At 43.2% G+C, this 25474-nt stretch overlaps 1 long non-coding RNA gene and 1 pseudogene across 1 annotated transcript; both read right to left on the reverse strand.

Moving 5' to 3' along the window:
- Positions 1-8844: 8844 nt before the first annotated feature.
- Positions 8845-15913, reverse strand: LOC129837815 (uncharacterized). Its single transcript, XR_008756759.1, has 4 exons — positions 14423-15913; positions 14201-14257; positions 13397-13422; positions 8845-12417 (listed from the first exon to the last, which is right to left on the reverse strand). It is a non-coding gene; the product is annotated as an uncharacterized LOC129837815 (long non-coding RNA).
- Positions 15914-17925: 2012 nt separating this feature from the next.
- LOC129835106 (platelet endothelial cell adhesion molecule-like) lies at positions 17926-23453 on the reverse strand (annotated as a pseudogene).
- Between the last annotated feature and the right edge of the window lie 2021 nt (positions 23454-25474).

The raw sequence follows: 25474 nt of genomic DNA on the forward strand, positions 1-25474 counted from the left end.
CATTAGAATTGTACATTTTTTATCTAACTGATTTCACATTCATATTTCCTGTGATGTCTAATTTTCAGTACCTTCCTATCCATATGAGCTACAAGTCTACAGACAAGTTCCTTGACCATTCTTATCAATGGTACACTTACAATAAATATTCATGCCCTTGGTCCTACTGGAAATATTTTTTGCAGATTACCGCTTTGTCACACACAGATCTACTTTTATGTCCAGATGGTTCTGAAATCTAACTGAAAATACTCTCTGATTCAAAGGGGTTGGGTTAAATACGGAAGATGCATTCAGTTGTACAACTGACTAGGGTATCCCCTTTCCCTTTCCAATATTATACATATTTAAAGTCACCAGTTTATTAGGTACACCCATCTAGTACTGGGTCTGACACCCTTTTGCCACTAGAACAGCCTGAATTATTCAGGAGATTCTACAAGATGTCATGTTCCAGTCTACGTTTTTCCACTCCTCAATTGTCTGGTGTTGGTGATCGTGTGCCCACTGGAGCCACTTCTTGTTTTTAGCTGACATTAGTGGAACCCGGTGTGGTCGTCTGCTGCAATAGCCCATCCGTGGCAAGGATCAATGAGTTGTGCGTTCTGAGATGCCACACCACTGTTGTACTGCACTGTTATGTCTGTTTGTGGCCTGCCTGTTAGCTTACTCATTAATTGCCATTCTCCTTCGACCTCTCGCATCAACAAACTGTTTTCGCCCACAGGACTGCCGATGACTGGTTTGTCAGTAAACCCTAGACACCGTCGTGCGAGAAAAGCACAGGAGGGCAGCCGTTTCTGAGATACTGGAACCGGCGCGCCTGGCACCGATGATCATACCACACTCAGAGTCGCTTAGGTCACTTGTTTTACCCATTCTAATGTTCAGTAACTGAACAGTAACTGAATGCCTTGATGCCTGTCTGCCTGCTTTTATATATCAAGTTACGTCCACGTGACTCACTGTCTGTAGGAACGAAAAGATGACATAATTGTAATCAGAAGATACTATTAAAGTAAATATTATCAGTAACAGAATAAATCCAATGTAGGCTGCTGGTCCTTTAAGAGACATTTTGTACCCGATGTTTTGATTCTCACCAAATACGTCATCTTCTCACACTATTGAAACCCCACAATTGAATAAACAGCTTATGAAGCTGTTCAGCCTATCGATCACATATTTCAAACAAATTATCTGAACTAAAAACTCCACACATATTTTGACATTTCTGTTCATCCTTAACAATCACTACTCAATATCCAAAAACAGCACACGTTTTTTTCAGGCAAACCTGGATTATGGCAGGGGAAACGGTGTTGCAGTAGTGTGTGGTGCGGGAATAATGAAAAGCGAACATAGGGAGCTATGTTGCCCTAAAAAAGGTAACCAGAACAGTTAGCTTCAGGGGCTCATTTGGAGTGTTTACACTGCACCAAAAACATTATGTAAACTGCACAGAGTACACAAAAAATGGCTGAAAGGGACCAAGTGTAGAAACACCCTTAGACCATTCCTCCATACATAATCTTTCCATATCCTTGATATCCTTCATCTGCGCTTCAATTCAAACCACAAGTTTTCAATGAGGTTCAAGTCCGGAGACTGAGATGGCCATTGCAAAATGTTTATTTTGTGGTCAATTTACCATATATTTGTGGATATTTTTTTGTGCGCTTGGGGTCATTGTCTTGGTGGAAGATCCACTTCCGGCCAAGTTTCAGCCTCCTGGCAGAGGCAACCAGGTTTTTGACTAAAATGTCCCAGTACTTGGCAAAGTTAATGATGCCGTTGACCTAAACAAGGACCCCAGGACCAGTGGAAGCTAAATAGCTCCAAAATATCAAAGATCCACACTAAATTTTACAGTAGGTAGGAGGTACTTTTCTGACCATAGCACCAGTTCCAATTCAAGTGCCAATGCCGTTTAGCATACTCCAGCCGGTGCTATGGTCCGATGACATAAAATAGAGCTCTTTGGTCACACACACCAGTGATTACCTCATACCTACTGTAAAATATGGTGGTGGATCTTTGATGTTATGGGGCTATTTTGCTTCCACTGGTCCTGGGACTCTTGCTGAAGGGGTTACTGCACATGCTGATTTGGCCTCGTTTTTTGGCTTGCTCCTCAAGAAATCCTGGCGGCCATGACCAGTGGTGTAGTGCAATTAAAACATGTAACCTTTATTTAACTAGTCAAATCAGTTAAGAACAAATTCTTATTTACAATGACGGCCTACACCCGCCAAACCCGGACGATGCTGGGCCAGTTGTGCGCCGCCCTTTGGGATTCCCAATCACGGCCAGTTGTGATACAGCCCGGAATCGAACCAGGATGTCTGTAGTGACGCATGCCTCTAGCACTGAGATGCAGTGCCTTAGACCACTGCGCCACTCGGGAGCCAAAATGAGAGCAATAATTTTTTTTAGGACCTCATAATTCCTCAAAGTATGTATTGACAGATGTGGCCTATTGAATATCGATGTAGAATAGGCATAAAATGCATCCTCCAATTGCAATGTCTGCCTATGCCCACACAGGCCTATTATCTCAATAAAATGTTCAGTTTTTAATACCCTCAAACACCAAGTTAGGCATACAGTGGCAAGAAAAAGTATGGGAACCCTTTGAAATTACCTGTATTTCTGCATAAATTTGATCTTCATCTAAGTCGCAACAATAGACAAACTCAGTGTGCTTAAACTAATAACACACAAATGATTGTATTTTTCTTGTCTTATTGAATACATCATTTAAACATTCACAGTGTAGCTAATTGGAGTCAGGAGTCAAATCAATGACACGAGATTGGAGATTTTGGTTTGAGCTGCCCTACCCCATAAAAAAACTCACAAAATTTGAGTTGGCTATTCACAAGAAGCATTGCCTGATGTGAACCATGCCTCGAACAAAAGAGATCTCAGAAGACCTAAGATTAAGAATTGTTGTCTTCCCTAAAGCTGGAAAGGATTACAAAAGTAACCTCAACCCGATTGAGATGCTGTGGCATGACCTCAAGAGAGCGGTTCACACCAGACATCCCAAGAATATTGTGGAACTGAAACAGTTTTGTAAAGAGGAATGGTCCAAAATTCAGGTCTGATCCGCAGCTACAGAAAACGTTTGGTTGAGGTTATTGTTGCCAAAGGAGGGCCAACCGGTTAGTAAATCCAAGGGTTCACATACTTTCCCCAACCTGCACTGTGAATGTTTACACCGTGTGTTCAATAAAGACATGAAAAGTAATTGTTTGTGTGTTATTAGTTTAAGCAGACTGTGCTTGTCTATTGTTGTGGCTTAGATGAAGATCAGATAACATTTTATGACCAATTTATGCTGAAATCCAGGTAATTCTAAAGGGTCCACATACTTTTTCTTCCCACTGTACCTCATTTCAAAATAGGCCAAGAATAATTCTTCCCGTTTTACCGGTGAAAATGTCCAAACTGCATGCCAATCATTTGATCTCAATCAGTTTCATGGGAATATGCATTTAGATCTTCTTGAATTACTGTTTCATCAGCAAATTAAAGCAGATAGTGTTGAACTATAAGCCTCTCTTGTAGGCCTATTGTCAAAGCATTTTTCCTGCATAGTAGTGTGCACTGCTCAGTTTTGGCCACATGAGGAAAAACGTGACTATTCAGTTTCAGACAAGAAATGACTGAGGTGTTTTTGGTGTAACATATTCGTTTTATTTAAACTTTATTTAACTAGGCAAGTCAGTTAAGAACAAATTCTTATTTACAATGACGGCCTACCAAAAGGCAAAAGGCCTCCTGTGGGGACTAAAAATAAATACAATATAAATATAGGACAAAACACACATCACAACAAGAGAGACAACACTACACAAAGCGAGACCTAAGACGACAACATAGCGAGGCATCAACACATGACAACACAGCATGGTAGGAACACTACATGACAACATGGTAGCAGCACAAAACATGGTACAAACATTGTTGAGCACAGACAACAGCACAAAGGGCAAGAAGGTAGAGACAACAATACATCACACAAAGCAGCCACAACTGTCAGTAAGAGTATCCATGATTGAGTCTTTGAATGAAGAGACTGAGATAAAACTGTCCAGTTTGAGTGTTTGTTGCAGCTCGTTCCAGTCGCTAGAGCTGCAGCGAACTGAAAAGAGGAGCGACATTTATGTGTGTGCTTTGAGGACATTTAACAGAATGTGACTAGCAGAACGGGTGTTGTATGTGGAGGATGAGGGCTGCAGTAGATATCTCAGATAGGGGGGAGTGAGGCCTAAGAGGGTAAAGTTAGATCAAAGCTGAATCAATGTCTCACAAGATCACATAATGATTAATAAGTATTTGACATAACAGAACTGAATATAATATCATATACTGTAATATAGTAGGCCTATCTAGGACGGCAGGTAGCCTAGTAGTTAGAGCGTTGGGCCAGTAACCGGAAGGTTGCTAGATCGAATCCCCAAACTGACAAGGTAAAAACCTGAACAGGGCAGTTCTGTTCCTAGGCCTTCGTTGTAAATAAGAATTTGTTCTTAACTGACTTGCCTTGTTAAATAAAGGTTAAATAAATTAAATTAGCACCATTGTGAGAAGTGAATCTATTTCTAATAATAATAAGTGATGAGCAGACTATTAGGAGTAGGCAACAGACACAGATCTAGATGAGGGTTATTTTAAGCGATTTGAGCACCCTTCGAATTGCGGCACTGAAACGACAGCACCCTAACCAAGTGGTCACATACTCTACTGTTCTGGGTTCCACTGGCAAGAGGGGTCCATGCATAGCCGCGGGAAGTAGGGGCGCTGAAGCACCCCCTGAAAAATATATATATTTTAATTACATTTTTCACAAAAGTTGTGCACTGGGCCTTCAATATTCCCGTATTAGCAGACTGATATAGCCATCTACAGTGATGACATAGCACCCCCAAATTACTTTCCGAGGCTATGGGTCCGTGGAGTTTAATGAACATCAAGGCCTACACCCAGTGATTTTATTTTCTTATATTTTTGTTGTTGTACTTTTACTCCTTTTTCACCCCAATTTTGTGATATCCAATTGGTAGTTACAGTCTTGTCCCATCACTGCAACTCCCCTATGGACTCCGGAGAGAGCCATGTGAGAGCCATGCGTCCTCCAAAACACGACCCTGCCAAGCCGCACTGCTTCTTGACACACTGCTCGCTTAACCCGGAAGTCAGCCGCACCAATGTGTCGGAGGAAACACCATACAGCTGGTGACCGAAGTCAGCTTGCAGGCACCCGGCCCACCCCAAGGAGTCGCTGGGAAAAGGGCGCGATGGGAAAAGGAAATCGCGGCCGACCAAACCCTCTCCTAACCTGGACGACGTTGGGCCAATTGTGCGCCACCTCATGGCTCTCCTGGTCAGGCCGGCTGTGACACAGCCTGGGACACTCGGGAGGCCCACACGCGGTGAATTTGGAACCTAGATCTTGCTGGTGTGATAAGGTTCACGCGGTGTATCAGTTTGTTTCTGTAGCACTCTGACAGTAGGGTTAAAGTGCATCGTACATGAGCCCTAAATCCATAAAGTGTTTTGAAGACAGCCATTCTAGCAACCCCTGGTATATTTTTATGTCTGCGGCTGTCTGCGGCTGTTCTTATTACGTTGGATTTGGCCCGCTCAAAGTGGGCAAGCCTCCGACCTCTGCACACACGTCTACAGTTATTCCATCATTCGCGCCACCACCAGAGAGAAGAGAAGGAAGAAACCACCATTTAGAGTATTTATGGTAATTAAATATCATTTATTTAGAATTGATCAGAATACATTTTACAGCAACATCCCTGGCCATGACAGAAGCCAAACATGAGCTGGATTGGGGGTGTGTTTTGATGTGGGTGTTTCATGGTTGTGTCCATGGTACCACCAAGACACAGCCATCTGTCGGAACCTTGCCCGCAGGTGTTTTCCCCCACTCAGTCAAACAATCAAACCTCCTGCAGGTTGAATTCCGGGAAGAGGCTTTGAATAGGTAGGTAGCTTACAGAGTAATATGAGAAGAAGGCAATTGCTGAATTTATGTAGATATTCTAAACTAAGTGTTTTGATAACTTTCAAACATAGTAACAGGTCCATGTAAAATAAACAACCTTTTACATCAGGGGTGTCAAACTCATTCCACAGAGGGCAGTGCCTGCGGGTTTGAGTTTTTTCCTTTCAATTAAGACTTTCACAACCAGGTGAGGGGAGTTCCTCAATCAACTACAAGGGTGGAGCGAAAAACCGCAGACACTTGGCCCTCCAAGGAATGAGCTTGACACCTGCTTTACTTAATACCATAGAAGCGGTGTTCTGCTAATATAACAATGTGCACATTTCACCTTTCATTGTCATTCCCAGCCAATTCCAGACAATGTGCCTATCGGCATTTTGTCTGGTGGTAATGGGGCTACTTTGGCAAACAGAGAGGTCATACCTTCCTGTGTGGTGTGTCCCCTATCAGTAATTCCCTGATCCTGATGCAGAATAACAGGGTTTCTTCCTCCCCATTCCATAATAAAAAAAGACAATACAAGTAAAAGTTTTGTCAAGTAAAATGTTTATGCCGAGTGCCAGGTCTCTCTCCATTGAGAGACATCAGTATCAAGCCCGTAGCGACCTCATCACATCATCTTGCAAGTCCCCATGTGCTGGCTCCATACATGTTTCTGTGAACACATACAGTACACACAGTCAATGTTCTATTACCAATGGAAGCTAGGGATGGGTGATATCTGACACACAAACATATACTATGTTGAAGTTTGAACAGGTCATTCTAAACCTACCTAATTCTGTTCTCCCCATTGACGACCATTGGAAAGCAGGCACGAGGTGAGGTCTTTGCCAGCGCCCCATTGATGGGCATAGTAGCATAGATCAGCTCCTGTCCCCTGAAACCTGGCCACAAGTGGGTCTTCCAGCAAGACAATAACTCCAAGCACACATCAAAATCCACCAATATATGGTAACTTCACCAGAAAATCTCTATTTTTGCAATGGCCGGCTCAGCCTCCTGTGGTTTGAATTGAAGAGGGCAGTCCATACACGCAGACAAAGGATATCAAGGATCTAGAAAAATTCTATATGGAGGAAAGGTCTATTGGGAAATAGCCATGACAACTGGTTAATCAACGTATTCAATGCAGCGTCAGCATAGTGATAACCATGAATAGGAAAAAATAATTATGATGTGTGCTGATGGCTCCTTATTTGGGATGAGTTAGCTCCTGTGACCTAACCGTCGCAGACTTTGTACAGTATTTCTTGAACACGTCACACAACACTTACTCATACCAGGTTGGTATTATGGCCAGCAATGTTGTAATTAATTAAACTCAACTCACTGTCAGTTTCAATTTCATGAATTGAAAATAATAATGAACATTTTTCTAATTCATACATGGTGTTTCCATTCAGTAACCCTGACATTTGATGTTATACAGTACAATATAAAATGAGGTAACAAATAATATAGTATTATATTGTTTACATTTACGGTAAGCTAGCATAAAACCTTTTACACAATTGTTGATACTGTCATTGTAAACCTGTTTCTTAGACTTCAAATCAAAGTTTACTTGTTGTCTACACAGATTTGCAGATGGTACAGCAGGTGCAGCGAAATGCTTGTGTTTCTAGCTCCAACAGTGCAGTAATACAAAAAATAATACACACGTCATTTCCTTTAAATTAAGAAATATCAGAACGAACAATGTCAGAGACCAGAATATGAATATAGAGCATGTATAATGGTGTGTATAGACAATATGGACAGTATATGAATAGATAATTGACCCTGTATAGCTTCTTACTTTCTTGTTCTTATTTCCTATTTTTGTGTTTTTGTTCTACCTTATGTTATTTTTAGTGCTACATCATAATGATTACTGCATTGCTGGGTATGGTGCTTGCAAGAAAGGCATTTCACTGTACTTGTGCACGTGACATTCAAACTTGAAAAGCTGTACACAGCAGTAGCTATATAGGTTGCGTGTTCCGAGATGTGTCTCCTCGTCCATAGTAGGCTATTATAATTGAAATGTTTTATTTAACTGATTTTGGATGAATATTTCCCGTGATAGGTCAAATGTTCTATATCTACAGACAAGTGCTGTGTGTTCCTTGACCTCTCTTATCAAAGGGACACCTTTTATTTCTTTTTTATTCCTCACCTTTGATTTTCGACAAATACACTACTCTACACTGAGCCTTTTAGACCTAAATTGTCGTGTGATCTTTTAGGCATGAATGTGACAGTGTGCTGGTGATGACTAACAGAACCTCTGCAGCTAATTGGCTATGTATCATCCTTGAGTGCACTAGAAGCCGGTCACAGTATTGGTCAATACTGAAACACTGATGACATACACAGGCTCCCTGCCTGTGCCATTAAACCCCTACAACTCATCCAGAACGCCGCAGCCCGTTTGGTGTTCAACCTTCCCAAGTTCTCTCACGTCACCCCGCTCCTCCGCTCTCTCCACTGGCTTCCAGTTGAAGCTCGCATCCGCTACAAGACCATGGTGCTTGCCTACGGAGCTGCGAGGGGAACGGCACCTCCGTACCTTCAGGCCCTGATCAGGCCCTACACCCAAACAAGGGCATTGCGTTCATCCACCTCTGGCCTGCTCGCCTCCCTACCTCTGAGGAAGTACAGTTCCCGCTCAGCCCAGTCAAAACTGTTCGCTGCTCTGGCACCCCAATGGTGGAACAAACTCCCTCACGACGCCAGGTCAGCGGAGTCAATCACCACCTTCCGGAGACACCTGAAACCCCACCTCTTTAAGGAATACCTAGGATAGGATAAAGTAATCCTTCTAACCCCCCCCCCCCCTTTAAAAGATTTAGATGCACTATTGTAAAGTGGTTGTTCCACTGGATATCATAAGGTGAATGCACCAATTTGTAAGTCGCTCTGGATAAGAGCGTCTGCTAAATGACTTAAATGTAAATGTAAAAATACTCTACAACCGAGTCAGTCATAAACTGTGCATTTTCAGCATATATTTAATAAAGATGGCTTAGGGCAAATAAAGCTTACACAAAGTCCATTTTAACAGCTGAGCTGCATAAAGGCCAATAGATTGTTTGCACGTCCTTATCTGGTCTAACTGCCAGCATACCAGTGACAAACTGGTATTCTTTCTCTGCCCTATGGGCAAGAGCAGACAAGGCACTTCTTTCAGACAGGTTTCAGCCTATGTTAAGTTCTTGTATTCTTTGCTATTGCCCAGAATTTTATTTTGAACCCAGATGACAATACTTTTCATCACCCTTTCAAAGAAATAACGTGCATGGATCTAAGAGGTGTAATTCACACCTTAGTTACAGTGCACGATAGGCCGTTTAATTGCATTCCCGTGCTTCCTTTCAGATAATAGAATTCTTAAATGTTTGGCACCATAATGTTGTTTACATAGATGTGTTTTCCTTCCAAACACAGACAGATAACACAAATTCACAACTTTTCTGCTTATGTACAAATACTAGTAGGTGTCATGACTAACATCGCATTAAAGGGTGCCAGCTCTTCTCACAGTCATCTAATCTGTCACACGATTGGCTGACGAACTGATTAGACAGTTGCTCCGCTCACACTTGGTTTGTCCACACCATCTCAACTACTGTCATGCGAGTTAATTATTTTCCGCGCTGTTTTCACAGTCAGTCCAATCTACTTCCATTAATATAAACACACTAAGTACTAAGTCGGCTACTCTGTAATGACAGATAGACAAAACAAATACACAGGTTTCTCTCCACACCCAATCACCACATGCCCGTATTAGCAACACTCACAGTGCCTGCAGGGCAGGAACAATAGTATTGGGCGTGAAGGTTGGCAGGATGTTAATCTATTGTTTTAATTTTATCTGTAAGTCAATATGCGAATTATATTTCAAATAGAAGGATGTATGAGCACTAACTGTTACCCTGGTCCCCGACATTTCATTAGGCCAATGATGCTATGTGTTTGAGCTATAAAACAATGCTATTTGGCTACATAAGTTATATTACTATCATATTATAGGCTACTCTCATCTTGTCTGATCCAGCAAAACATATTATTCCACTTCCCATTCTAGATGTGAAAAATGGTGCGCACAAATTAACCGAATGTATTCATCCAAAAGCACAGCTTCATGATTCCATTAACACAGGCCAACAATCGAAGCACTCAAGCGATGTTACGGCCATTCCGGTAATTTCCTTTAATTAGTCTTTAACAGGCTTCTGACCACGATATATATATAAGCGATGTTACGGCCATTCCGGTAATTTCCTTTAATTAGTCTTTAACAGGCTTCTGACCACGATATATGTGAGAGAGAGTGTGAGAGAGAGAGAACTGGGGACATGATGTAAATGGCCCTTAGATCGAAGAGAGTTTATTTGTGGTTGTCATGCCAATGCTGCCATTACAGTTCCACAATGGCCTCGAGGTTATCAAAGAGAGGAAATGACCATTTAGATAGATAATTGACGGCATGTTCTGTTGTCGAGACAACGAGAGATGATTACGAGGGTATGTCTCGGTGTTAGCTGACATGTTCGTAAACAACGCAGGATAGACATTATGCACCATACTCGAGGATGCAACACTCAGTGGAGGGAGGGCTACGAAGACGTCACAGTTGTATGAACGCGTTTTTAAGGTGTGAAAATTTTGTTTATCTGTTTCTAAGAAGACAGTTAGTTACTCTACAAGTGCTCTAAGTTTAAGATGGCATAGGCCTACATTTATTATAGTTTCACAAAAACAACCAAATAGGATTCTCCTCTCCAAAATAAACAAAAACAGAATCAGGGTTATGTATTTGAAACGCGTCTCAGAGTAGGAGTGATGTCTGATCTAGGATCAGTTATAGCTTTTTTAAATCATAATAAATAACATGGACACCCTAGATCAGCACTACTAACTGAGAATTAGAGATATGTGCTCTTATCGCTCTTATGATTCAAAACTATCTGACACATACTAGTTTTAGTCACAAGATGGCGGAACCCACACAACAATAACTCCCCACAGCGAATGTGTGTGTGGAGGATAAGGCAGCAGTAACTTTCTTGTATACGCGTCACTGTATTTTTAAGAGGATGCTGCCCTCTACTGGCCATGCTGAATATTACAACAATCATAGACCACTATATTAGATATTGGTTACTTTTTTATTTAACCTTTATTTAACTAGGCAAGTCAGTTGAGAACAAATTCTTATTTCTAATGACGTCCTACCCCAGCCAAACCCTAACCCGGATGACGCTGGGCCAATTGTGAGCCGCCCTATTGGACTCCCAATCACAGCCGGTTGTGATACAGCCTGGAATCGAACCAGGGTCTGTAGTGATGCCTCTAGCACTGACATGCAGTGCCTTAGACTGCTGCGCCATTCGGAAGCCCTTACAATGGTGTTGTAATTTACAGGACGATTGTAACCATTCTCTATTAATATAACGTATTACATAACACACCGTAATAACGTAACATACGATACTCAAAGTTTAGAAAGATCGATTTTTAAATATTTTTTTATAACATTACCTTGACTTTACTTGGATAATTTTGTGTGTTAGAAAAACAGTAACTGCAGTAAGAAGGTAATTTATAACCATGTACAATTCTGTATGTCTGAGTCATTTCAGGCCTGACACTGTTCTCCCTCCAACTTTCGACACACTTGGACACAGCTTGTCAGGATGTGATATCACAAACACCATATACCATCAGGCTGAGCAGCTGGTGACAGGCAGATCCTCTGTTTACATTCACTCTTTTCCCCCCATAGTTATTGCCATAGTGTGATTCAGGGATGGCCCTACAGGAGTGTGCCCTGGTTTGGGTGTGGACCCAGTCTAGTGACAGTAGGGAGGTTATCAGCCCACTCACACTGCCCTGCAACAGAAGTCTGAAAGGGGGATTTTTTTAGCCATCATGACAGAGCATAACTGTCATGCTGTCCATTTAGGAGATCAAAGAGAACTGCGTTCGAGGGAGGGGCCAGGCTAACTCAACACTGTACCAACCTCTATGGTTATGAGACATGATGAAAAGGTCAACAAAGATAAGAGTCTACAAGGTATGATAGAACTAATTAGTCCTAATTAGGATTTGTGATTTTACTTGGCTATAAAATTATGCAAAATATCTACAGCTTACATGAGTCAACAATTTTCCTTGTAGGGAAAAGGTACAGAATACAAGAACAATATGAAAATAAGGACTGTGGTTAAGGTCGGGGGCAGAGGTGGGGAGAATTTAGTTTGTGGTCCTAGTGTGAGGGGTCGCGAGGGATCAGAGGTAACCTTTACTCCAGGTCATGGTGGTCCTGGTGATTGACCTCCAGCATGTCCTGGTTGACCTCCGGTTTGGTCACCGTTGAGATAGGCGTACTCCACTGAACCCTGCTGAGACAACAGAGATCCATCTCACTGAATATTGACACACTGCACTGCTCAACAGTGTCAATTATGTAAACACGGTCACAACCAAAGTCAACAGCGTAACTAACCTCAATACCATCACACACAGAAAAGTTACACCGTAACGCAACCCAAATCAAAACTATTACAGCACAACTCTATACCATCACATTGGAACACAATCCGATTCTCTCAAGGCAGGCGAAAAATCCATCCGCAACTGTTGAAAGTGGTCCTCACAGAATACTACACCGTATTTCACCAAGGCTTCACAGAATACGAAACGATATTTCTCCAGGGGTAGCTGCACACATTCAAAAACACACAATGAAATGCCTTTATCGCTAAAAACCACCTCACCACAATCTTGGCTGCTCCTCCTTTTCCATCAAGGAGTGAATTAAGTTTAGACCATGTCATATCCTGACTCATTATGTCAAATTCCCCTCCAAAACAGATAACTCGGCCTTAGTCCCAAGTAAGAGAAAACAGTGTGGACTGTAAGGAGCTGTCTGTAAATCACTGATGTGTCTTGGTGAGTAGCCAGAGGAGGCCAGCGTGGTGGTTGAGGTTGAGCTGTGCATGGAGGTATAATTTGACTGGGCGTTTTGGCTGCTGATCTCACTGGGAAGGAAGCCCTAGACCAAATTCCCTTTGTTCTTGCCTGGAAACTCTGACCACAGCTTCCCTCTCCTGCACAGGGAAATTACTAGTACCCAAGAGCCTCAGCCCACAGAGTGACTGGGGCTGGTTGGGAAAGGGAAGGAGGGAGGGAAAGAGGGAGAGAGGGAAGGAGAAGGTGTGCCCTGTGGCCTTGATTATGTCACTCCTCACCCTTTTTTGTCGGCTGGAGGAAAGGTCAGTTGCTGTTACTGAGTGTGTTAGCCGCGTGCGTTTGTTTTCACAGTGCCTCAGTCACAGACAGTAAAATGTAAGACACGGAGCCTCAAACTGTACTTACATAGTCATAATGGTCACTAGGTGCACCTGGGAAAACAAGACACAGGATCAGGGAAGAAGGACAACCTCTAGTCCATTACAGAGATGACATAGTGTATAACCTGTGTCTCTGTGTGTGTACTCTTTCATTTGATAAAGGAATGAGGGACTCCCATTATGTGTATTGTTTCTCATCCCAGCACCAGTATTTTCAAGTTCAGGATGTGCATATCATCCTCCCTTTCCTCTTTCATTAGACCACATTCGGAGGGCATTGAATAATAATCATTCTCTGAATGTATTCATCATGATGACTCATTTGACAGTTATGACGCCCAGGCCTAGTTGCTGACTCATTGGTTCCCTTGAAGCAGAGACCCATTTTTTTTATCACAGCAGGGGTATAACTATGCCAAAAAGCAACAAGTGCAGTCCCTGCCCTCTTCCTAAACACTCACCCTTATCCTAAACACGCACCAATTCACCAGAGATGAGAGTTACAAACAAAAGGTATGTTACGGGTTTTATGTTAAATGTGGATTGATAAAAGTTACATTTCCACATGGACTGCTTCACTGACAAATTCAACTTGGATGGTGTCTAAAAACAGGAACTTCCTGCTAACAGCAAGAGGAAATAGTCACCTTCAAACAGACCCCGCTGGTCCGGCAGGTCTGGATACAATAATGAATACCTCACCTTCTACCTCCTTTTACTCACTGCTGGTGGATGAGGTGAGTTATCCCTATGGCAACATCAAGTGTTTTGAGACCTAGTTTAAAGCACTTTATAAATGTAACCCATATTTACAAGGCGTTGGGCTCACCGGATGGGGAGTTCTGGACTTCACTGCACACCGATTCGGTGCCTTTTCTCAGGGGAACTGCAAAACATAGAAACAAAATAATGTAACAATGTTTATTACATAATTGTAATATGTTTATTTGTTACATAATTGTACCACTTAAACATTGCTCATGGGCACACACACATTAGATAACCATCATCACATATCCCTTCATTACAACTGTTTGTAACGAACATTTACTTGTTAGTCTCTTAGCAGATGCTCCATCTCTTGGCAAATCATTGTACTGGATACTTAAGGACAGGGGAGTAACCTTCAATGGGGATGGGGAGGGGGGGCATGCCCCCCACCCCCCACCCCCCACATTCTGAAACAAAAGGAGGCAAAGGTGTGCTTTAGGACCATGTGGACGTCTCCGAGCGGTCGCATAGGCTGTTTAGTGTTTATCCAACTGGATAATAATAAAATAAATATTATGTCCCCCCCCACTTCTAAAACCAAAGTTGCGCCCCTGCTTAACGATAAGCTCAACCAACTGCCATAGCAAACCCATGGGGGCCAACAGAGTATACTAATCGAGGGGGGTTGGTACCTTAGAGAGTAGCCTGGCAATTAGTTCAGCCCTTCCTGTTTATTCGCCAGAAGATGTTTCTGGAAGCCTGATCGCCATGGTTATCACACAGGTTACTGTGGAGACGGCTTAATTGTGGCCAATTAGAACCCCCCCCAGGAAATGGCGCTGAGTCTTATAAGCTGAAATAATGACGGCAAAGCAAACTCTTTTGTGATGATTCGCTATGAGTTCAGGGACAGAATGAGAGAGGGAAGAGGTAGAGAAAGAGCTATGAGAGGGAGGGAAAAAAGGGGAGCAAGATAAAGGGAATATGAGGGAGAGGTAGCCGGAGTGAAAAACTGGTGTGTGTGTGTGTGTGTGTGTGTGTAGTCACCTCTGGCAGGGTCCACAGGTTGACAATGTACCACTTCAGTGTACTCCACATCAGGCTCATTATTAGACACTGCACTGCTCTCCCCATCACAGGCGATAAGCAGTAAGGGAGTACTAACTAACTCTCATAGTAGTGGATGTGAGTTTCTCTTTCAAACAATCCCCTGGCCTTGTACACAGATAATAGCTAACATTCGCCAAAGCAAGCTAGCTACTGATAGTGTAACTCTAGTAACAGTACAGATGAAAAATGACCAGGCCTACTGTACATCTTACTGTAGAAATTGTTGAAAACGAGTCTAGATTGGAACTGTTGCTGTTAAAATACAATAATAATTGTTGTTATATCTGGATGTCATAAGGTGAATGCACCAATTTGTAAGTCGCTCTGGATAAGAGCGTCTGCTAAATGACTTAAATGTAAATGTAAATGTTATTCTTATCTGGAATAAACTGATTGAAGCAATATGTTTTTTAGGGCAAACACACAGTTCTGGGTTGCTCATCTACAGCAGGAAGCGGTCTCCTGCCTGACTGAGAAAGCAGTAGATGTTCTGGTCCAGTTTGGCACCACATACCTATGTGAGTCAGGGTTCTCAACTCTGACATACTTAACAAACATGTACAGAAACTGTTTCAAGGCTGAGCACGACCTCAGTGTTGCACTGTCAAAAACAGAGCCCAGAATAGACCTGCTCTCATTAGGACTGTGTCTGTTTTCTGGTCTACAGATGTGATCAATCACTTTATTCCAGTTCAGAATAAAAAATATTTCTTGTATTTTAACAGCAACAGTTCCAACCTAGACAGATACAGTGGGGAGAACAAGTATTTGATACACTGCTGATTTTGCAGGTTTTCCTACTTACAAAGCATGTAGAGGTCTGTCATTTTTATCATAGTACAATTCAACTGTGAGAGACGGAATCTAAAACAAAAATTCGGAGAATCACATTGTATGATTTTTTAAGTAATTAATTTGCATTTTATTGCATGACATAAGTATTTGATCACCTACCAACCAGTAAGAAATCCGGCTCTCACAGACCTGTTAGTTTTTCTTTAAGAAGCCCTCCTGTTCTCCACTCATTACCTGTAGTAACTGCACCTGTTTGAACTCGTTACCTGTATAAAAGACACCTGTCCACACACTCAATCAAACAGACTCCAACCTCTCCACAATGGCCAAGACCAGAGAGCTGTGTAAGGACATCAGGGATAAAATTGTAGACCTGCACAAGGCTGGAATGGGCTACAGGACAATAGGCAAGCAGCTTGGTGAGAAGGCAACAACTGTTGGCGCAATTATTAGAAAATGGAAGAAGCTCAAGACCGAGGGTCAATCACCCTCGGTCTGGGGCTCCATGCGAGATCTCACCTCGTGGGGCATCAATGTTAATGAGGAAGGTGAGGGATCAGCCCAGAACTACACGGCAGGACCTGGTCAATGACCTGAAGAGAGCTGGGACCACAGTCTCAAAGAAAACCATTAGTAACACACTACGCCGTCATGGATTAAAATCCTGCAGCGCACGCAAGGTCCCCCTGCTCAAGCCAGCGCATGTCCAGGCCCATCTGAAGTTTGCCAATGACCATCTGGATGATCCAGAGGAGGAATGGGAGAAGGTCATGTGGTCTGATGAGACAAAAATAGAGCTTTTTGGTCTAAACTCCACTCGCCGTGTTTGGAGGAAGAAGAAGGATGAGTACAACCCCAAGAACACCATCCCAACCATGAAGCATGGAGGTGGAAACATCATTCTTTGGGGATGCTTTTCTGCAAAGGGGACAGGACGACTGCACCGTATTGAGGGGAGGATGGATGGGGCCATGTATCGCGAGATCTTGGCCAACAACCTCCTTCCCTCAGTAAGAGCATTGAAGATGGGTCGTGGCTGGGTCTTCCAGCATGACAACGACCCGAAACACACAGCCAGGGCAACTAAGGAGTGGCTCCGTAAGAAGCATCTCAAGGTCCTGGAGTGGCCTAGCCAGTCTCCAGACCTGAACCCAATAGAAAATCTTTGGAGGGAGCTGAAAGTCCGTATTGCCCAGCGACAGCCCCGAATCCTGAAGGATCTGGAGAAGGTCTGTATGGAGAAGTGGGCCAAAATCCCTGCTGCAGTGTGCGCAAACCTGGTCAAGAACTACAGGAAACGTATGACCTCTGTAATTGCAAACAAAGGTTTCTGTACCAAATATTAAGTTCTGCTTTTCTGATGTATCAAATACTTATGTCATGCAATAAAATGCTAATTAATTACTTAAAAATCATACAATGTGATTTTCTGGAGTTTTGTTTTAGATTCCGTCTCTCACATATGAAGTGTACCTCGGATAAAATTTACAGACCTCTACATGCTTTGTAAGTAGGAAAACCTGCAAAATCGGCAGTGTATCAAATACTTCTTCTCCCCACTGTATGTTTTTAATGGGGGAAAATAAACATGAATACATATTTATATAGATATTTAATTTAATTGTTATTTGTTTTAGTCTATATTGCATTTGTTTTAGGCATAATGGCAATGAAATGTACGTATAGTTGCATATTTTCCTAATCTTGGGTCCCAGGAAAACATAGATTTTCTCATTTGGGTCCCAGGCTGAAGAAGTAAGAACCCCTGATCTACTCTACTGATTTGAAGTGGATCATAGCTTTCACCATGATTCACCTGGTCAGTCTATGTCACAGAAAGAACAGGTGGTAAAATTTGATATACTCAGGGTAGCTATACAGCATTATAGACATTCATTGGTATCTCATAAAACAAAATATGCGCAATTGACACATTGCTAAAAAAACAGTTTTATTGTAGAAGTGCCTCTTTAAAATCAATCAATTAACCAAACCCAAAATATATACACACATTTCTATTGATGATAGACTAGTGTACTGTACATACAGAATCAGATCTATGCATTTAGACACGCACACATTGTTTTTGGACAAACAGACTATTAGACAAATGGGCTAGTTCCATCATTCGATAGACATGCAGTCAGACAGGCAGACAGACACAGTGAGGTGAGAACACAGGACAAAGACAGTATGTTGATAATGACAGGAAAGTACAGCTCTTCCAGACAGCAGCATGAGAGGAGAGGGAGCAATGGGGCCAGTTCAACTGTCTGTCACTGGGACTGATGTTGACAACAAGCCCCTTGGTGTCAGCCATATTGTGTCCACTACACCTGTACCTCCTGAAATTACATCTACAACACATAACAAAGTAGTAGTATTTTCTCATAGGAACACATTTTGGCCATTTTTCCCTCTCTAAAATGTCTGTGGGGATTTAGTTTTTTTGAGCCATTGTTCCAATTGTTGTCATCCTTGGTCTTCCTCCCATATATTCCTTTATTCAACCAAGTGGTGCAAAATGTTTGTTCTTTTTTGTCTCAAACCAAAAAAGTCCCTCCCTCTGTGGGGTTTCTCTACACTGTTGCTGGGAGACTGTTGCTGATGCAAGCAGGAAGTGATGCCACACTCCATGCCGTCAAAGGGTGGCGCTGCGTCTGTAATAAGATGATATGGCCACTCAACAGAACACTCAACACAATCACTAGTGAACACAGCTGCCCTGTAGCCAGCTACATCCTGCAAACCACTGCAGAATCTGCACATCTAATGCGGCATGTTTGCTGAAGTAAAACATCAATTGTTAAGACCTGTATCGATTTGTATATAAGGAACTAAGCTACTTTTCCAGTCTAAACGCACGCACACACACACACACACACACACACACACACACACACACACACACACAAAGCTTCTCTGCCATGTCCTCTCTCATGCATTCTAAGTTGCACAGGATGTCTACAGCTGGACGGTAAGACTATACATTTTTGTTCCTCTAACAGGAAAATATGAGAGGAGATGCAGAGAGTTAAGAAGTCACCTAAGGTCACCCCAGAGACCCCTACATGCACACCGTATGGGTGTCATGGTATGGACTGACCTTAGGATGACGACTTCTGACACCAACATGCTACAAGCAGCTAGCATGCTAACGGCTAGCATGAAATAGAACCCATGAATGGGGGGGTGAGACAGACGGTGGCAGTTGAATGTCGGTTATGGTTCGAAGCATGACGATAGGTCAAGAAGGAACACACAGGAGAGAGTAGGAAAACAGGCTCCCTTCGGGTGGGTTATAAACCTCCATAGTGCTGTGGGTAAGACTCACTGTTAGAGAGTCATCTGATTTAGGGCTCGAAGGATTTCTGAGAAATGGTGAACATAAAGTCAACGTTGGCAGTGACACAACAGGAGATAATTTCTTAATTCTAGGACCCTTAAAGCTTATTAAAGGGACAATTAAAGGTTGTTCAATTTTTTTCAGATCACACCTAAAATGAAATGGTGCTTATCGTTCACATTTATTTGGGAATGAGGCATATAGCCGGATCTACATAACAGATACCATGGGACATGGTTGAATCTCGTCAATAGACCACTTTCAAGATCTGAAAACATCTAACAAACTTTTCATTTTGGAGTGAACTATCCCTTTAAGGTCCATTGGCTGTGCTGTATGTGGCAACATGGTGCTAAGCACTGACCAAAAACCATTGACGCCAGCTAATGCTATCATCCTAGATAGCCACTATCACAGAAAACTACTTAGGAAATAGGCAAGCCAACTCACACTGACAGTTCAGTTGCGTTCTCTCTCTTACCTATACAATAAGAAGAAGGGGATGAGAGAGAGAAGAGGTTGTTCATTCATAGTCAGACACCAGCAAAGGCCTGTGTTACTGGGGGACTGTAGGTCTCTCTACCTCTCTTGGAATTGTAGCGCAGCACACAGGCGAGGACCAGGACAGCCATCACTAGCAGACAGCAGGCCACGATCAAACATTTCTTCCACATTGCCATCTTCACTGTAGAGAGATAGAGGAAGGGAGGAAGAGTGGGAGAGGTAGGGAGAGAGATGCAGGGAGAGGGGAGAGGTAGGCAGGGTGTTTGTGAGAGGAAAAGGGTAAAGGTTGAAAGACAGTTAGGGTGGGTGGAGATGAGGACAGAGTGGAGAGAGGGGACAGAAGGATGGTTGAAAGAGAGAGAGAAAGTCAATCTTAAAGTTCAGAGTCAAATGTCCATCTGCTTCCTCCTCTTGGGGTCTGAACTTAAGTGTCCCCTTCATTCCCCCTCTCCTCCTCATCCCCCTATCTTCTGCCTTGACACTGTAGCTGCCGTAGTGTGAATATGGGGGGAAGCAGGCTGGGTCTAATTGCTCTGGCTGATGAGTGCTAGCCACGTCGTGCTGAGGAGTCACAACCCATGGGAGGTTATTGCGTTGCCACTGGCATCCGGATTGACTGTGCTCTCGCGTTAGCCGTCGGCACTAACCACACCACAGGACATAGAGGGCAGAGTGGCTACGGGCCAAGGTTAGCTTAGCGGCGGGGAATTTAGCGTGGCTCATGCTAATCAACGCCACAGCAGAGGAGCTCATTGGGGTTCGTTAATAGTGGGTCAGATAACCTTGCTGGCAGGCACTGGGGTGGAGGGATCAGATCAGATGGAAGTAAACTTGTCAGATGTCACTGAAGCAGCCCCTGAACAGTGTTGTGAGAAGAGCAAAACTGTCGATGCTGGTCCAAAGAGGAGGGTCTTTCGTTTCTACACAAGTGGTACTGTGAACGCAAACTAATCTAGACTGGTGCATCCAGTAAGAGCAGTAAATAAATGTGTGTCTATGGTGGAGTGTGTGGACTCCCGCTGTGTGTGCTGTTTGCCTGTCTCTCAACCTATTGTGATAAGTACAGCAGGGCCTTGCTCTATCTTCTCAGAGTGTGTGTGTGTGTGTGTGTGTGTGTGTGTGTGTGTGTTTAACTCCCCATCTACGGTGACAGGCTGACTCTGGACCATGGTAGTGTAGTTGAAGGCCTTGCAGTAGTAGGTGCCACTGTGCTCATTCCCCACTCCCTTGATCCGGTGGGACGCGCTGGATTGGTTTGAGGTGGTGAACAGCGGCTGGACGTTCCCACTTCGGTACCACTTAAAGGTGACGGGCGGGGCACCTTCCACCCCACAGATCAGGTACATCTCATCTCCCTCTGCGACCCCCGACAGGTCTGGGGTGATGATGAGTCCTGGATTGGACAGAGGCACTGGGACAGGGGTATTTCTGATGATTAAATAAGTGTGCAATAATGCTACAATCCAATGAAGCATGAATGTGCTTAATGTTGTATACCATTCCACACTTTAACAGGCTCAGCTATGACTGCAGTGTTTGTTGCTGACCAACGTGTCGACTTTGGGGTTGTTTTGTGCCTCGCATTTATAGTCCTGCGTGTCCTGCTGTAGTGCTGCACGGTGATCGGGAAGATGGCCTGATGGTGTGGCTGCTGCACGGTGGTCGAGTTAACCTCAGAATACTTCTTCCACAAGGTGTAGTCGATGGGTAGGCTGCCTCGGTCTGAGTGACAGCGCACCTGGAAGGGCTTTCCCACGATCACTCTGCCAATGGCCGTTATCTCCGGTTTACTGTCAAGAACTGGGGAATGAATAGAACAAGGAAAGTGACTGAAATTACAAAATGGACTGTTCATAGGAGAGGAGATGAATGAAACAATTGGAAGCTGGGGATGATTAGATGGCCATGATGGTATGAGGGTCAGATTGGTAATTTAGCCAGAACACTGCGGTTAACACCCCTACTCTTATGATAAGTGCCATGGGATCTTTAATGACCACAGAGAGTCAGGACACCCGTTTAACGTCCCATCTGAAAGACGGCACCCTACACAGGGCAATGTCCCCAATCACTACCCTGCGGCATTGGGATATTTGTTTTTAGACCAGAGGAAAGAGTGCCTCCTACTGTCCCTAAAACACCACTTCCAGCAGCATCTGGTCTCATATTCCAGGGACCGATCAGGACTAACCCTGCTTAGCTTTAGAGGCAAACCAGCAGCGGGATGTGGAGTGTTATGCTGCTGGTGATTAACTAAATGAATTTATTCAAAGACAAGCGAGATTGACTTACTTTGGGTTACACATAAAAGCCTTATGGGCTGTAGTCGTACCTTTTGCTTGGACAGGCAGCGTTGCACTGTACTTGGAGATCATCCTGGCGTCTGCTTTACATGAGTAATTCCCATTCGTGCTCCGTACCTCTACGGCGACATATATACCATTGAAGCTGCCTGGCGTCAGTGTGTAATTGTCCTCGTAAATGGAGTATTTCACATCCGAAGCGCTGATTCTGTCAGAGGAGTAGTTGATTCTCTTGCAGGTTGACGTGACTTTTCAAACACCTCTGTCGGATACATGGTCAGAACTGGCTGGGAAAACAGTTCTGTTTGGTGGATTTAAAAAAAACATTGAGTACTCAACACTCTTGGAGGCTGAGTACATGTAAGAACATTCACGAGGAATGTTGTGACGAACATTGATAAGGTAATAGATGTGAATAGGGTTGCCCAGGTTTTTTCAGAGATCCTGGTTGGAGGATTCTGGATTTCCTGTTTATTCGCTCCTGATTCCAGGAAACTTCCAACCAGGATTTCTGGAAAACCTAGGAATTTAACGGAAAGTTCTCCAGACTTTAACCCTAGCCTGGACTTGGTTATACACTGATAGAACAGATAATAGCTTTTTTGATAAGCTTTTTTCAACACCACATTCTACCGTACATTTCAGATTCCTTGAAAATCCATTCACTCACCTGTAATCGTTCACGTTTTCCATTGCTTGCTTGACAACATTTCCCATCTCCAAACTGGACTCAAACTCCCCAGAGTGCTCGGCCAGGGCTCTCATGCTGTGGTTGGCTTTACTTTGACCAGTACTCAGCAGAATCAGTCCCTCCCTTGCTCAGGTAGACTTTGAGCCCGGAGCTGTTACCAATGGCACTGCAGATGTCCAGATTTTCCCCTTCGATGATCATTGATCCGTGTGGTTGGACAGAGATTACAGGTGTGATGAACAGCTCTGGAGGACAAAACGAGGAAAATTGGTCTGGAAGCTGAAGGTTGAAACCAAGAGACTTTTCCCCATACACATTCTATTAAGTTTCAGACATGGTTAAAATGAATAGAGAAGAATTGAGATTGAGAACAACAGTAGGGTCCTGGACTAAAAAGGTATTTCAACTGAGAAACTCCACTGAATGTGTGTTTCAGTCCAAGACTAGGTTTAACCTGTGTCTTGGAAACCTGCCCTAGATGTTCACCGCCATGTTCTGTTTTTGGGCTCCACTCACCTTTTACAGTGACCACCACATTGTTGCTGGCAGTGGACGGGACCGAGTCTGGCAGCAGTATGACCCTCTAGTCACAGTGTAGCTTTTGGACGCCAGCGTTGTTGAATCACAGCCTAGTCTCCACCTGGTTGGTCATAATAATACAACAATGTTAACTAGAAAAGTAAACGTGTGTGCTTGCTACTTGAAGTATTGATGTTTGTGAAATAAGTTGTAGTGGGGGTAAAAAAATATTGGGTGTGCTTGCTAAGGTTAACACACATAGTTGACTTTGACCTTCTCCTCAAAGGTCCTTAGAAGTAGAAGACGATAGCGCCAGACTCCTCGGGGGCCTTACACCTAACGGTCACCTCCTCTCCCTCGCTGAACAAACGCTTGTCGACGCTGAGGACTGGCGTCTGCAGGCCTGGATGGACACAGGTACGAGTGAAAGCACGTGGTCACACAGATAAAAATCACATGCCATAGACAGAGTTATGCTTAACTTGCAAGCTTTTCAGTCCACAACAGAGAAGAGTTGACAGAGTACTAACCTGTCACAGTCAGTTTCTCAGAGTTGGTGCTTGGCTCCTTGCCCTGTATGTTCACCTTGCATTCGTACTTCCCAGTGTTGGCCACTCTGGCCATGCGCAGAGAGTAGAGGAGGTCCTCTGTGGTGGTGGTACTCTTCGTGTACACCATGGTGTTGTACTTGTAGATGGTGTATTCACGGTTCAGGAACCCAGAGCTGCTGACTAAGGCCTGGCAGCGTAACGTCACGTTGGTACCTTGGGAGACGGCGTTGCTGGGCTCGAGAGACGGGGTGACACTTCGGATTGTGAACACTGGAGAAAGAACTCAATGTCAATGCTCCGACTGTTCAAACGCTCTGTATAACAAAAGTTCTAGAAAACCAGCCTTTATTTAGTGAATTCACACTTGGTAGTGGCATTAATCTTTTCACTGTTTTGGAATGTTCTCTTTCTGGGCTGTGTGTGTAGTCATAGACACTGCTCAGCATGCTTAGGGTGCAGTAGGAAGGAGCCAACCTTTGCCCCCCCAAGTGTCTGGGCCTCTACACGTACTATGGGGTAACATGGAGTGGGGCACCCTTGCTTTTGTGCTCAGGAGAACCTGTTTCCTGAGGGTAGGATATCACATTGTGCTCGTTCGTTACAGTTTACACAGTCGTAAATCCCAGCATGCCCTTCAAAGCTGTCAAACTACTGTTAGCTTAAGCTCCTAGTTACAATTTTGTTTGTTTTAACTTCTACTGAGCTACCTACCGCCAGACATATTATACCTTATTGGATGAACTTATTAGAGCAAAATAGTTTGACTATGATATACCACTCTTACCTTTGTACCAATATGAAATAAAAAAGAATATTAAAATGTATGCACTCACTACTGTAAATCGGCTCTGGTTAAGAGCATCTGCTAAATGACAAAAATGTAAATGTACATTTCTTAAGGGCAGGGTAAGTTACTTTCAAAATGTAATCCGTTATGGTTACTAGTTACCTGTCCAAAATTGTAAAAAGTAACTACATTTTTGGATTACCATAACTAACGTAATCGTATTACTTACTTTCCCTTTAAGAGGCATTCGAAGACAAAAAGGATACATCAAACGCATTTGGTATGTCATCATAGGGGTCTCTGACTCGCTCAGGTTGAATAAACTTGCATTTTTTTCAATGCCGACTTGAATGTCATTGAGAAAACAGAAAGGTGTCCTTGTATTTTTTCACTTAAGAACCAGCAAACTCTTTATACCCCCTTAAGCAGGGTTGGGGACTAACTGATTACATGTAATTTGATTACAAAACAAACGAATATTTTACACTACCAGCAAAATGATTATAATCAGATTACTTTACAATTTTTGCCTGATATCCAACTGGACAAGACAGTGTGAGACTGGACTTATCTTAGCTCCTGCCCTGGCTCCAGTTAAGGTAAACTTATCTGTACTTCCAGACCAGTAGGATTCTATTCTATGTCTAAACTCAGATAGGGGACTGCTAGTTGGCAAGTATCATTGGTTGTTATCAATTAAACTGTCTCTCTTTATACTGAGGCTTTGTTGACATTTAACCATAGACAAACCAATGTCACGGCAAACAGAGAAACAGTTAACAAAGG

This window comes from Salvelinus fontinalis, chromosome 3 (genome assembly GCF_029448725.1).
Source record: "Salvelinus fontinalis isolate EN_2023a chromosome 3, ASM2944872v1, whole genome shotgun sequence".
NCBI lineage: Eukaryota > Metazoa > Chordata > Actinopteri > Salmoniformes > Salmonidae > Salvelinus > Salvelinus fontinalis.